The sequence below is a fragment of the Nyctereutes procyonoides genome, unplaced genomic scaffold, assembly GCF_905146905.1.
Source record: "Nyctereutes procyonoides isolate TBG_1078 unplaced genomic scaffold, NYPRO_anot_genome, whole genome shotgun sequence".
NCBI classification, from domain to species: Eukaryota; Metazoa; Chordata; class Mammalia; order Carnivora; family Canidae; genus Nyctereutes; species Nyctereutes procyonoides.
In genome coordinates this window covers 14,825,530-14,839,575 of record NW_026575155.1, presented here as the reverse complement: position 1 = coordinate 14,839,575, position 14,046 = coordinate 14,825,530, and positions in this window count along the sequence as shown.

Here is a 14,046-nt window from a genome sequence, read left to right as displayed (position 1 = left end):
CTCAAACGTCCGGCCTCAGATCGACGCGTCCCTTGCCCTTTGTCAACGCCACGTACTCTGGTGGCGCTGTAATCGCTCCGGGTGTGTGGCGGGCTGTGTGAGTGTCACGGGCCCGGCCACACTGCCCCTGAGCTCCCCCGGCCTGGCAGGTTGTCGGGATACACTCACCTGTCGACCCGAGAACAGTAGCAGCTGATGACTACTACTAGGAGGCGGTGGTAGTACTTGCTGCACGGGTGTGTGGAGGTATTTGTAAAGCAGCAGCAGGCCTGTGTCCCTCCCACGCTGGGTCTCACTGTCCCCTGCGCTCGCGTCACCCAGCCCTCGTCTCCCTCGGTTTGGAGTATTGCTCGCCGTTTCCTCGACGTGCATAGCCTCGATCATTCTCGAGGATCACGGACCGGTCGTCTTGCAGAGCACCCCTTACCCGGGGCTTGGTGTTCCCTCCCAGGGAGCCCCCCGGTATGCATTTCTGCACCAGAAAACCACGGAAGCTATGTCCTTGCCCCTTGGTCATGCACGAGGCGTGCGGTACCCGCGTGCCCTGTCACTGGGGGCACTCGGTAGCATTCCTGCGCGTTTCTCCACTATGCGATCCCCCTCTGCAGCTAATGAACACTCTGTGGGGACGTATTTTCAGGCTGTGTGGAATCTCGTTTTTCATCTCAATTTTTACCCACTAATGTTAGCATCTGTTGATGGGTTTTGCCTGAATTCCTTATTATTACAATCGTTGCCAAATGGCGATTTTTCTCATACCTTCGTGCCTTCTTCACTTACCTGCATGCTCTCCACTGCAAGAAGAAGAAGAACACGTCTGTTATTCCCACTAATTTGTTCGCTGTGTCTGTGCTGCGGACCCTGGGATGCCTCATCTGTTCAAGGGGTTGCAATCAGTCACCGTTGCTTCGGTGCTTAGTTACCCCAGGTCTAGCCAGTGGGAGCTTCGGGCTTCTCTGACCCGTGATGCATCCCCCTCTCGTGCCTGGAGTATCTTCCTACTTTCTCACCCAAGTGTTCCAGACTCACCCTGTCCTTTTCCTGCCAGAGCCCCCAAATCAGGCATTTCTCTAAGGACGCTGGTTCCTGTAAGTGGAGAATGTTGTTTGGAGACCAGGATCTGATGCAAGGTGTGGATGTGCCAGGTCCTTCAGTGGACGGGCTTACAGGGAAGATTCACACACACACTGACATCTGGATGTATCCCAGAATCTTCTAGATCTATCTGGATACGGGCAAATCTGTGCGTCCACACCACCAATAGCTTAGATTCCAACCCACTGCCGGATGGTTTGCTCCGTGGCTTCCTCCCTTCCAGGTTTACACCTTCCCTCTCTGATGGTGACATCAGGCTCCCACAGCCTCAGCCTCCCCTGTGTGTAGCCAACCTCCAGACCCCCTTGCACCTGCCTTGCACAGGCAGGCTGACTGCCAGCCTCAAGGGGATCTACCAGTTGGCTTTTTAACATAAGGAGAAAGGAAAGAAGACACGGAGGGAAGGAGGAAGGACTATTTGTCTCTTTTTCCCTGTCAGTTCTACCAGTTTTTGCTTGATATAGTCTCTCACTCTAATATTAACTGAATACATGTATAGGATTGATTAACTGACCCCATTATTTTGGTTTTCTAAAAGATTTTTATTCATGTATTTATTCATGAGAGAGACACACACACAGAGGCAGAGACACAGGCAGAGGGAGAAGCAGGCTTCTCGCAGGGAGCCCAATGCAGGACTCGATCCCAGGACCCCCGGGTCATGACCTGAGCCAAAGGCTGATGCTCAGCCACTGAGCCACCCAGGTGCCCCTATTGGTTTTTAAGTGAGCTTCTTTATCTACTGCGAAACCTACTTTGTATTAATACAACTACTTCACCTCCTTCTTGACAAGTTTCAGCATGGTATATTTTTTCTATTCTTTTACCTATTTGTGTCACTTTATTGAGTGTGTTTCTTGCAAGCAGCATATATTTGGGTACTGATTTTTAAATCCAATCTACATCCTCTGCCTTTTTAAGATTTTATTTATTCATGAGAGACACACAGAGAGGCAGAGACACAGGCAGAGGGAGAAGCAGGCTCCATGCAGGAAGCCTGGTGCCGGACTTGATCCTGGGACTCCAGGATCACACCGTGAGCCAGAGGCAGATGCTCAACCATTGAGCCACCCGGGCATCCCCATCCTCTGCCTTTTAATCAAAGTATTTAGACCATTTACATTTAACATCTTATTATTCATTTTCTACTCATCCTGTCCATTCTGGGTTACCTGTTTCCTTTTTTCTTCCTTCTTTTGGACTGAGTTTTGTTTTTTCTTTTCTTTTCTTTCAAGATATACTTCTTTTAGAGAGAGAGAGAGAGAGCACATGAGTTGGGAGGAACAGAGGGAGAGAAAGAATCGTCAAGCAGGATCCCTGCTCAGCAGAGAGCCCAGCCCAGGGCTCTATCTCATGACCCTGAGATCATGACCTGAGCCAAAATCAAGAGCCGGCCACTTAACTGACCAAGCCCCACAGGCACCCCTTGTTTTTCTTTTTTTTTTTTTACCCCTTGTTTTTCTTTTTAATGATTCCATTTCTCTCTTTTGTTGGATTATTAGCTATTACTTTGTTTTATTATTTCAGTAGTTATGTTACAGGTTATAGTATACATCTTTGCCTTATCATAGTCCACCCTCCAGGAATGTCACACAACCTTACGTGTGATGCAAGAACAGATGGCATAGTGTCCTTTTCTCCCTTTCCAGTCTTTGTGCTACGATTGTCAGACACTCATTTCTGTGTATAGTATAAGCCCTACAGTACATCGTTATTGTTTTCACTTTAATTTTTTTAAAAGATTTTATTTATTTATTCATGAGAGACACAGAGAGAGAGAAGCAGGCTCCATGTAGGGAGCCCGACGCGGGACTTGATCCTGGGACCCTGGGACCATGCCCTGGGCTGAAGGCAGGCGCTCAACCACTGAGCCACCCAGGGATCCCCTTGTTTTCACTTTAGTCAACTAAGGGGACACCTGGGTGGCTCAGTGGTTGAGTGTCTGCCTTTGGCTCAGGGCGTGACCCCGGGGTCCCGGATCAACTCCCACATCAGGTTCCCTGCATGGAGCCTGCTTCTCCCTCCACCTGTGTCTCTGCCTCTCTCTCTGTGTCTCTCATGAATAAATAAATGCAATTAAAAAATAAATAGCCAACTAAATTTTAAAGCAATCCAAGCAAAGTAACAAGGAAACAGTACTTATATTTACCCATGTAAGTGTTCATTTCTGATGCTCTTTCACCCGCAGGTCCAGGTTCCATATGCTATCATTGTCCTCTGCTTGAAGCACACGAACATCAGTATTTCCCTGAACTGTGTGTCCACTGATACCAAATTCTTTCAGCCTGTGTGTGCTGTAAAAGTCTTGATTTTGCCAATCCTGAGAGATAGTTTCACTGGATATAGAATTCTAGATGTATATTTATTTTTTTCTTTCAGAACTTTGAAGATGTTGCTTCACTGTGCCCAGCTTGAATTTTTTCCAGCGAGAAATCTGTAGTCGTTGTCTTTGTTACCGTACACAGAGGGTATCATTTTTACTCTGGCTGTTTTTAAAATTTTCTCCTTATTACCAGTTTTATACAATCTGATTAGGATGTACCATGGTGTAATTTTTGGGGGGTTTGTGTGTGCTCAAACACACTTGAGTTGATTTAGTTTCTTGGATGTTTGAATTTTATAACTTTTATCAGGTTTGGAATTTTTCAGCCATTATTTCCTCAATTTTTTTTCTTTCCTACCCTCTCTTTCCTCTCCTACATGGTCTCCAATCACACATTTATTAGGGCCATTTGAAATTGTCCCATAAATCACTTGTTTTACGGAATTCTTTCCGTTTTCCCCACTGCTCTGTGTTTCATTTTGGATATTTTCTCTTGCTATGCTTCTAATTGACTAACCTTTGTTTCTGCAAAGTCTAATCTACAATTAACCAGCTGATGTAGTTTTCATCCCTAGAAGTTTGATTTGGGTCTCCTTTATATCTTCCATGTCTATAGTTAACATGTTCCATCTTTCCTCTAACTCCTTGAACATATGGAATACAGTTATGACAACTTTTTTTAATGTCCTTATATACTAATTCTATCATGTGTTCCATTTCTGGGTTGGCTTAAATTTGTTTCTCTTCCTCCTGACTCTGGGTAATGTTTTCTTGCTTCTTGGCATATCTGGTAATTTTTTTTTGGATGGCAGGCATTGTGGATTTTAACTTGTTGGGTGATGGGTATTTTTGTATTCCTATAACTGTTCTCGAGCTTTGTTTAGGGGACATAATTAACTTACTTGGAAACAGTCCTATCCTTTTAGGTTTTGCTTTTAAACTCTGTTAGGTTGGATTAGAACAGCATTTAATAGAGGGCTAACTTTGCCCCACTACTGAGGCAAACACATGCCTTCTCCCCAGTGTCCCATGGATTATTTCAAGCACTGTGTGAGCTCCAGGGATTCCTCCCTGCAGTCCTTTCAGGTGGTCCTTCTCTCAGCCCCAGGAAGTTCTTTCACATATGTGTGTTCATCACTACTTGACCAAGGAGTCAAGAGGCCTCTCTCTCTGCAGCTCTTTCCTTTCAGATACTCTTCTCTCAGAGCCCTGGCCACTGTCTTCCTTGGATTCCCAGCTCTAGCTTCTCAGTGAGGGGACTACCTGATTGCTTCAGTTCTTTCTCATCATCTTTCTCATCACCATTCTTTGTTGTCTGACATGCAATGTTTTCAAAATCATTCTCTCATGTATTTTGTCTGGAGTTTAGTTGTTTCAAGTAGGACAATAAATCCAGCCACTCTACTCCACCTTGGTCAGAAGTGGAACTGAAGTTCATTATTTTATTATCGACAGTTTTGCTAACATGTCCTAAAGCATCTAGCACTGGGTGTCCATGTATGTACACCAAAAACTTGCCCCTGAGCAATTTTTTTCCAAATTCTGAGCATGAAAGAACTCGAGACTTTCTCAAACCTGACCAAAAAAATCACATAACAGATCTCACTAAATGAAAACCAAATGTATCCCCTCCTCAACTCAGCCTTTGTCAGGTCCCAAAAGCCCAGGTTTCACCTCAATACCAACTATTGTGAAAGAAATAATGGTGGACAGAATGTCAGAGTGGAAAGAAATAGACCTGTCCCTCTCTCATGCTCAGTAGATGTGTGGTCAGGTTTTTATATAGAATTTGCCGTAGTAATTATCATGGCGTGGAAGTAGCCTGTAAAGTGAGGGGCCCCATAATCTGAGCTTCATTAGCTTTAAGCAAATCTACCTCTGTCTGTTTTATGCACTTACAGCCACAACCCATGATGTGAATGTTATAATCTGATCACGAGTCACAAGCTGCTGTGAGACAGCCCTTTGCTTTGTCCAGGTCTCCTGATGGCCTGGGTAACAAGGATGTACTCCATAGGAAGAGGCTGAAGGAAGAGCCATCCCTTAAAAAAAAAAGAAAAGAAAAGAAAAAAAATTATTTGAGAGAGAGAGCATGAGAGCATGAGCAGGGGAGGTCCAGAGGGAGAATCAGACTCCCCCTGAGCAGAGAGCCTGACATGGGGCTCGATCCCACGACCCTGGGATCATGACCCTAGCCAAAAGCAGACCTTAACACACTGAACCACCCAGGCGCTCTAAGAACCATCCCTTTTGATTCGCAATGTTTTTGATGGCAAATGTGATATGTAGTGAAAATGGCAGACACACTTGACCTACTTTTCTCTGTCATGTGATAAAGACTTTGGAAAGTCAGGAAGAAACCTTAATTTGTACCACTAGAAATAGAAATTTTGTGTGTAGGAAAAGCAGAGATTTGGTCCTAATGATCTCAGTGACAAAAAGGAGATTTTCAGAGGCACTCAAGTTAGATCTCTAATCTGACATCATGGAGCTTATTAAGAACCAGTGCTGTTCCCAAAAGCAAAGACCAAAGATAGATTATTGAATAGTATGTAATGTTTGAGATTTGTCTGATTCCTCAGTAAATGAAAGGAACAAAGTGCAAGATACCTTACTAGTGCTTTCACGCAAAATAATTTTTATCAAGGGGGCACCTGGGTGACTCAGTGGCTGAGCATTTGCCCTTTGGCTCAGGTTATGATCCTGGGGTCCCGGGATCGAGTCCCACACTGGGCTCACTGCAGGGAGCCTGCTTCTCCCTCCGCCTATGTCTCTGCCTCTCTCCTGAATAAATAAATAAGATCTTAAAATTAATTTATATCAAGTGCTGTTGGGTCTGTGAGAAGGCCTGGACTCTGCTTCTAGCCCCCTGTCTACCTACGTAATTCTAGAAACATCCAGGAAGCATTTCCTGATTCGTCAGACTGAACAGTTGGAAATGACCATAGCCTACCGCTAAGGAACAGCCTTGCACGGCGCAGGGGCTGAAGCTCTTTCCCGGGAAACTTATTTTGATTGATCCAAAGAGTTCCAGTTGAAGGTTACCAGAGCTCGGGAACAGTCTTACCATTCACACAACTTGGAAACCTTTTTCTTCTCACGGTCCCTAAAAAAAACATTTTTGCAGTTCCCTGAAAGTACCTTGAGCCCTAAACCTTGTGGCTAATGGGAGAGTCCGCCCTGGTTAAAGGAACAAACAACACGAGCCACTGTGGGAGGCCAGCTGGGAGAGCAGGTCCCCAAGGGGAGAAATGCAAAGGGGTTTGCAGGGTTTCCATGGGCATATTATTCAGTGGGTGACCACCTCCAGGCATTTGTGTTTATATTTAGCCTGATAACCAAACTTAGGAATTCTTTTTTTTTTTTGTTTAAGATTTATTTATTTATTCATGAGAGACACAGAGAGAAGCAGAGACATGGCCAGAGGGAGAAGCAGGCTCAAGGCAGGGAGCCCGACGTGGGACTCGATCCGGGGACCCCAGGATCACGCCCTGGGCCGAAGGCAGGCTCTAAACCGCTGAGCCACCCAGGCGTCCCTAAACTTAGGAATTCTTATTGGAATTTTTAAACATGATTTTTGAAAACAAAGGCAAAGTATTTTTTATCTCTGACACATGATGGATTAGGTGCTCTGGGGAGCTTCCCACTTGGGAGGCGTTGGAATCTCGGCAAGACACATTTTCTGGCCACTTCCCGGACCCACGAGGAGGAGGAGGATTTTCCAAGGCCCCTTCCCAGCCCACCTCCGAGAAGCTGGGTGAGGATCGGGTTGCCTGAGAGTGGACGCTCCCAGCCTCCCGTCCAGGAGCGGGTCCATCACGAGGGCAGTGACGGGCTGGCGGGGCGTGCGGACAAGTATTCTCCAAACAAGACCGCCGGCCCTGGAAAGTGGGCAAGGCCGGCCCTTGGCTGGAGTCTGGGAACATGGACCTCGGGAGAGTTCTCACCATTCCAAGCTGCGTGGACAGACAATGGGGTTTATACTCAACACCTGCCCTCCTCCTGGGACTCTGGGGTTTTGAGGCAGGCCAGGCAGCAGGTGCTCACATGACCAGGCCCGTAAGAGCCCCCGGTAAGGCGCCAGGGACCTGGTGAGCTTCCCTGGTAGCCAGCAGCGCACGTGTGGTCGCAGATTGGCGCTGCAGGACCTAGCACACCCGTGTGACTCCGCGGGGGGCGCTCCTGGAGGCGTCGTCCTGGCCTCCTCCACATTGCACCGCATGCACCCTTTGTCCTGAGGTGACTTTGCTTCGTGTCCCTTCACCACGATGAATCCTACCCATGCGTACGACCATATCCCGAGTCCCGCGAGTCCCAGTAAATCACCAAGACTTGGGGTGGCCTCGGGGGCCACCATTTCAAGTCCACGTCACCGTCGGCTCACAACTGAATCAGACCCATCACCCCAAATTCCGGCGTTCGTGATTCTAGCAGATCAAGCCAGAGGTCACAGGCACCGTGCCAAGAGGCAGCCGGACGCGTGAGCATGGCAGAGACAGCCAGCAAAGAGCAAGACCCCGGAAGCGGCAGGTGTCACAGCTGTTGCGTGCAGGTGCACGGTAGATGTTTATGCAATAGTTAAATAAATAAAAGGTGAAATAATAAGATGAGGAATAACTCGACCTAATGAGGAATGAATGCACAAGCAGATCTGAGAAAGAGACAGTTGGAACTTCTGGAAAAGAATGAATGATTTGAGGGACACCTGGGTGGCTCAGCAGCTGAGCATCTGCCTTTGGCCCAGAGTGTGATCCCAAGTCCTGGGATCGAGTCCTGCATCGGGCTCCCCGCGTGGAGCCTGCTTTTCCCTCTGCCTGTGTCTCTGCCTCTCCCTGTGTGTCTCTCATCAATAAATAAATAAAATCTTTAAAAAAAAATGAATGATTTGAAATGAACTCAGTGCACGGCGGGCGCCAGGGACTGAGTATATGTGTCCTCCCCCAAATCCTCGTGTTGAGATCTGATCCCTGTTGTGATATGTTTGGAGGTGGAGACTTGGGAAGGCGAGTAGGTCGGGAGTGGGGCCCTCAGGAACTGGGGTCAGGGACCCCACAAAAGAGGCCTCAGCCATGTGCGAACCAGGCCACGCTTCTGCCGCCGCCGCGATCCTGGACACCCAGCCTCCGGAAGGGCGAGGAGTGAACGTCTGCCGCGTATGAGCCACCCAGCCTGTGGCATTTTGTTACAGCCGCCCGAGCGGAGCCAGCCAGCGGGTCAAAGAACAGGGCTCATGTGACCGAACAGAATTAAGGAGCTAGCGGGCCCGTCAGAAAGAAATTACACAGAGTCAGCGCCAAGAGAAACTGGGAGATTGAAAACACAAAGGAAAAACTCAAAGACGCGGAGGTTTCCCACTCCAGCCCCGATGGTGTAGTAGGGACCTTCGCCCCTAAAACACCCGGCAAAACGTGGGAGTCCTCGAGACATCGGACCCCAGGCAATGAAGCGACACTTCTTAAATAATTTAATGTCATGAAAACACTAAATGTCTAATAACTACTTAATATTAATATTTGATAGCAAGGAAATATTCAATGTGAGAGTTGCCCCGTGTAATAATTTCCCTTGATCAAGTGACTTCATTTTTTTATTTTTTTTCTTTAAATATTTTATTTATTTGACAGAGAGAGCAGGAGCGAGGGGGAAGGGCAGAGGGAGAGGGAGAAGCAGACGCCCCGCCGAGCAGGGAGCCCGATGCAGGACTCGATCCCAGGACCCCGGGCTCATGACCTGAGCCAAAGGCAGGTGCTTCACGGACGGAGCCACCCAGGTGCTCCCAAGTGACAGTTTTAGATGATTTTAATGTCATTAAAATACCTGATGCCTAATGTTACTGAATACTGAAGGAAATATTTGGCCTTAATTTAAAATGATTTGCAATCACCACTTGGTCAAAAGAAATGGTCAGACACAGCGGCTGTCGGAACTGAAAATAGGAGAAGCAAAGAAGTAGATCTTGAAAGTGCCAATGATGCGTTCGTTTCCATTAAAGCCTGGAAAGGAAAAGTCTAATAAATTCTGTTGATGGTATTAGTGAAGATTTAAACTCAAAATAATGTTACGAGTTGTATACACTTAACTCTTCCATTCTTGAATATTTTTCAGTTACTTTAACGGCCTGGAAAAAATCCAAACCATTAAAAAAAATACATAAGAACATGTATACAGGGTCTCAATGTTTTTCGAGAGGTTTTGGAGGGTTTTTTGATTTTGTTTTTGTTTCAGTTTTGGTTCATGGTCCAATACGGTTTAGCTTACATGGGTCTTTATTTAAAAATGTTGATTTTTAAGCATTTAAACCTGAAGGGTTTTTTGCATTAATTTAGATCTTTAAAATATCGCATTAAAATTGTGTTTGTCAGGGGCACCTGGGTGGCTCAGTGGTTGAGCATCTGCCTTCGGCTCAGGACGTGACCCCGGGGTCCTGGGATCGAGTCCCGTATCAGGTCCCTGCAGGGAGCCTGCTTCTCCCTCTGCCTGTGTTTCTGCCTCCCCAGTCTCTCATGAACAAATAAATAAAATCTTAAACAGGTTGATGTTTTTTTCATTAAGGATTTTTTGCATTGATTTAGATCTTTAAAATTGTATTTGTTGGGCAGCCCCGGTGGCTCAGCGGTTTAGCGCCGCCTGCAGTCCAGGACATGATCCTGGAGACCTGGGATCGAGTCCCACGTCGGGCTCCCTGCATGGAGCCTGCTTCTCCCTCTGCCTGTGTCTCTGCCTCTCTCTCTCTCTCTCTGTCTCTATGAATAAATAAAATAAAAAATCTTAAAAAAATATTAAATAAATAAAATTGTATTTGTCTTGATTGCAGAGTATTTGGTATCCTCTTAAATTCTGGGCCCCTGACCAGTGACTCCCCCTCTCACTCCCGTCCTTGGCCTAACCTCCTTTCTGAACCATCCACCTGCCAGGAGCCAGGAGCGGAAGGAAGTCCCCCTGCCACCTTTTCTCTCGCCAGATGCTTGAAGACGCACGGGTGTTCATCAGAGCCTTCAACTGAAAGGAAATAAGGTTGGACTTTATTATTTTTTTTTTAAATTTTTTTTTTAATGTATTTATGATAGTCACACAGAATGAGAGAGAGAGGCAGAGACACAGGCAGAGGGAGAAGCAGGCTCCATGCACCGGGAGCCCGACGTGGGATTCGATCCAGGGTCTCCAGGATCGTGCCCTGGGCCAAAGGCAGGCGCCAAACCGCTGCGCCACCCAGGGATCCCAAGGTTGGACTTTAAAGGACATCATGGAGCCTGCTGTCCTGGAAGAACACAGAAGCTTCTAGAAGTGGCCGTTTGTCATCCTGAGGCAGCTGTACACAAAGATGAAGCAAACAAAAAAAGGACAGCTGCCAGCCGTGACTCAATGGGCTCTGAAGGTGCTGCTGGTGGGAATGGGGCAGGCCGCGTCATCGCAAAGGTGCGCGCTCCTTCCGGACAGCTGGGGTGGCCTCTCAGGGCCAGGAGGCCAGGGGGGACGAGGCATCACCCGGGTCAGTGGCCGTCACACCTGGCTCTACATCAAAATCGTGGGAACCGTGAACAAACACAGGTGCTCTGTGTATAATAGGCCCAACCCGGAAGCCACCCGATGCCCCTGGGCAGCAGGAGGGAAAGCGTGACGTGTTCCCACAAAGGAGCGTGCATGGCCCCGAGGACACAGCAGCCCCAGCTGCACACCTCAGTGTCAACAGGGAGGGACACAGAAGATAGCAGACCGCACGACCTGAAGCTACGCGCTAGACGTCATTACCTGGCTGTATCTGTTGGGGGGGTAGTGACCCCAAGGTCATCTACAGGTCACCTCTTGATTCTTGATCTGGGTCCCACGGGTGTAGCCCGCTGGTGGAAACTCACTGATCTGAGCACGTGACACAGGCACTTTTCTTTATGTCAGACGTAGCGAATGTTCAAAAAGTGAATATGGGGACGCCTGGGTGGTCCAGGGGTTGAGCATCTGCTTTAGGCTCAGGGCGTGATCCTGGGGTCCTGGGATCGAGTCCCGCGTCGGGTTCCCCACTGGGAGCCTGCTTCTCCCTCTGCCCGTGTCTCTGCCTCTCTCTGTGTGTCTCTCATGAATAAATAAAAACCTAAAAAAAAAAAAAGTGAACATAACACCTACAAGCCCGAGGCCCCACCGCAGAGTTTCTCTGGCTGAGCCCTGACTCCAGTGGATTCGAGTGCGCGGCCGAGGCCGCGGACAGCTGGGGGGGGTTGGGCAGTGGCTCGCCCACTTTCGCGTGAACGCACATCCCGGGGCACCGCGTTCAAGTGCAGGTTTCCGCGTTCTTGTCGGAACAAGCTCCCAGGCGAGGCCGGGGGCGGCCACGGGGCTGTGGGCCACTCGCTGTCATTCTCCAGGAGGGCCCCGGACACCTGCTGTTTAACCAGCACCCCCCACCCCCACCCCTGATTCTCCACTCACTTCCCAGTAGCCTCATCCGACCAGGAGAAATTCTGGAGAACTCCCTGCTTTTCTTCAAATAGGAAAGTTGGCTCTAGGGCTTTCAGAAGGTACTTGGAAAAAAAAAAAAAAGATCTTGAGAAGAGAGGAGGAGCATATTCGGCTCAGGGCAGGTGAGCTCCGTGGGCGCAGCTCACCCCTACCTGTAGGGCAGAGGCAGAGGGGGATGGGGAGGGACCTCCGGACGCCCCCCAGACGCCCACCCCCCAAGGATGGCTCAGTGGAGCCCGAGGTCAGCTGGGCAGCTGGGGACAGAGCGGGCCTTCTAGGACCGTCCCCACGCAGGGCCAGAAGCTTGGGGCCGCCCCTGGGACCACTCAAGGGAGCACCTCTCACCGCTGCTAAGGTCCCCCTGCCCCTGTTTCTCATTTCCTCATTAAAGACTGTTTGCAGAGTGAAAACATTCCGTAGGGCTGGATGGGGTGATGTCCGGGAGCACAAGGCCGCCCCCAGGCATTATCTGGGTCAGCGCCTCAGGTCCCAGGTCAGCACAAAGGTGCCGCAGAGCTTGTGGGTGTGACCCCGGACTCCCTGTCCCCAGCTGAGCCAGCAGAGACAGGTGTGTGGTGGGAAGCAGCTCCCCCCACCCCTTTCTGTGACCCCTGGCCTCCAGGAAGGGGTGCGGCTGTCTGATTGGCAAATTTGAAGGAACACGTGGCTCTATTAGAAGAAGCTTCCTGTAGGAAACGGGGCTGCCCTGCAGCCCTGCCTGGGTCCTGGTGCCGGGACCTTCCTGATCTGGGGGCTCGGCATTAACCCACCCCCTGGGCTCAGGACCCTCCAGCCCTGTCCTCCACTTAGCTCCCGGGGCCAGTGTTCGCTCATCACTTCCTTCCCAAGGGATTTAGCACCCAGGGAGGAAGAGGGTGCTACATTCGGGGTCCCACCCGGAGATGCTGACGTAAGGCCATCTGGTAACGTCGACGTGGAGTCCTGACAGCACTGGAGGCAGGATCATCAAACGGATGGTCTGCAAAAGTCGACAAAACCGCCAAGACTCAAGACCAGCCAGTTCCCTAAAATCCGCCGCGAATGGACGTCTGTGCTTTCCGAGTTCCAGGCCCCATCCGCTGAGGCCGGGAGATGCAGCGTGCCCCAAGCACACTCCTCCTCCGCGCCTGCTCCCCCAGCCCGCTCACAGCCCACATTCCGGGAGGCATCTCACCCCCACCCAGGGGGACACCTGGCAGCCGCCCCTGCTCCCTGGGCCCCTGATCCCCCAGACGGCTCCCCTTCCACTGCCCGGGTGCCTCACCCCCACCACCCCAGGTCCTAGGACAGGACTTCTCGAATTTCATTCAAACGCAGGCTTTGATTCCAGGGATCTGGCTGGCGGCTGAGAGTCTGCGTTGCTAACCAGACACACCAAAGCCACTGGACTGGGACCACGCTTTGCATTGCGAGCCCCTAGGTGACACCGGAACTTGATGCCCTGTCCCTGCTCAGCCCTTGGATCATTCCCCCTCCCCCCTGGATAAAACTGACCTCTCCACAGGCCACTTTTGAGCAGGTCCAGCCTCGTTTCCAAACTGATCTCTGTCAAGTGCACTGGGACGCCGCTAACATCTGGCGGGATCCAGCCAGAGGCAAGAGCACAGCTGGTGCGGGTCCCCTGGCCTCTGAATGTGCCTCACTTGTCCATTTGCTGTCCATCTCCACTCACACTCCCATCCCAGTCCCGGGGCGCCCCTGCAGCCCTGTGGGAGCTGCCTCTTGCCTGCCCCCCCATCACCGTGTGCAATAGCCCCGTGGGCACTCACCGCACGGCCTGAGGCTACCTTTGTTCATCCCTCCAGACTGTGAGCCCCTCCTTTCTCCTCTGCAGGCTTTAGCTGGGTCTCCCCAGCGAGCAAGAGCTCACTCCCCGACATTTTGCTCTGGGGAAGGATTCCAGGGAACAGGTGGGGGCCGGGGGGAGCAAAGCAGGGAGGAAGGGGACAGGCCAGAGGGGGACAGCATGGAGCATGTTATGCTGTGGACTCCGGGGTGCGGGCAGGGGGGCGTCCCGGCTGCTGGGGACCCTCCGAGGAGGAGCACACCGAGAAGGAAGTGTTGACGGTCTATCTTCCGGCCCAGAGCAGATTCATTCGTGTTCTGTTGTATTGAGATGTGCACATGTTGCAGATGTTTGTGCCAGTGCCTTCTGGAAATGACAGGGACACCCAGGT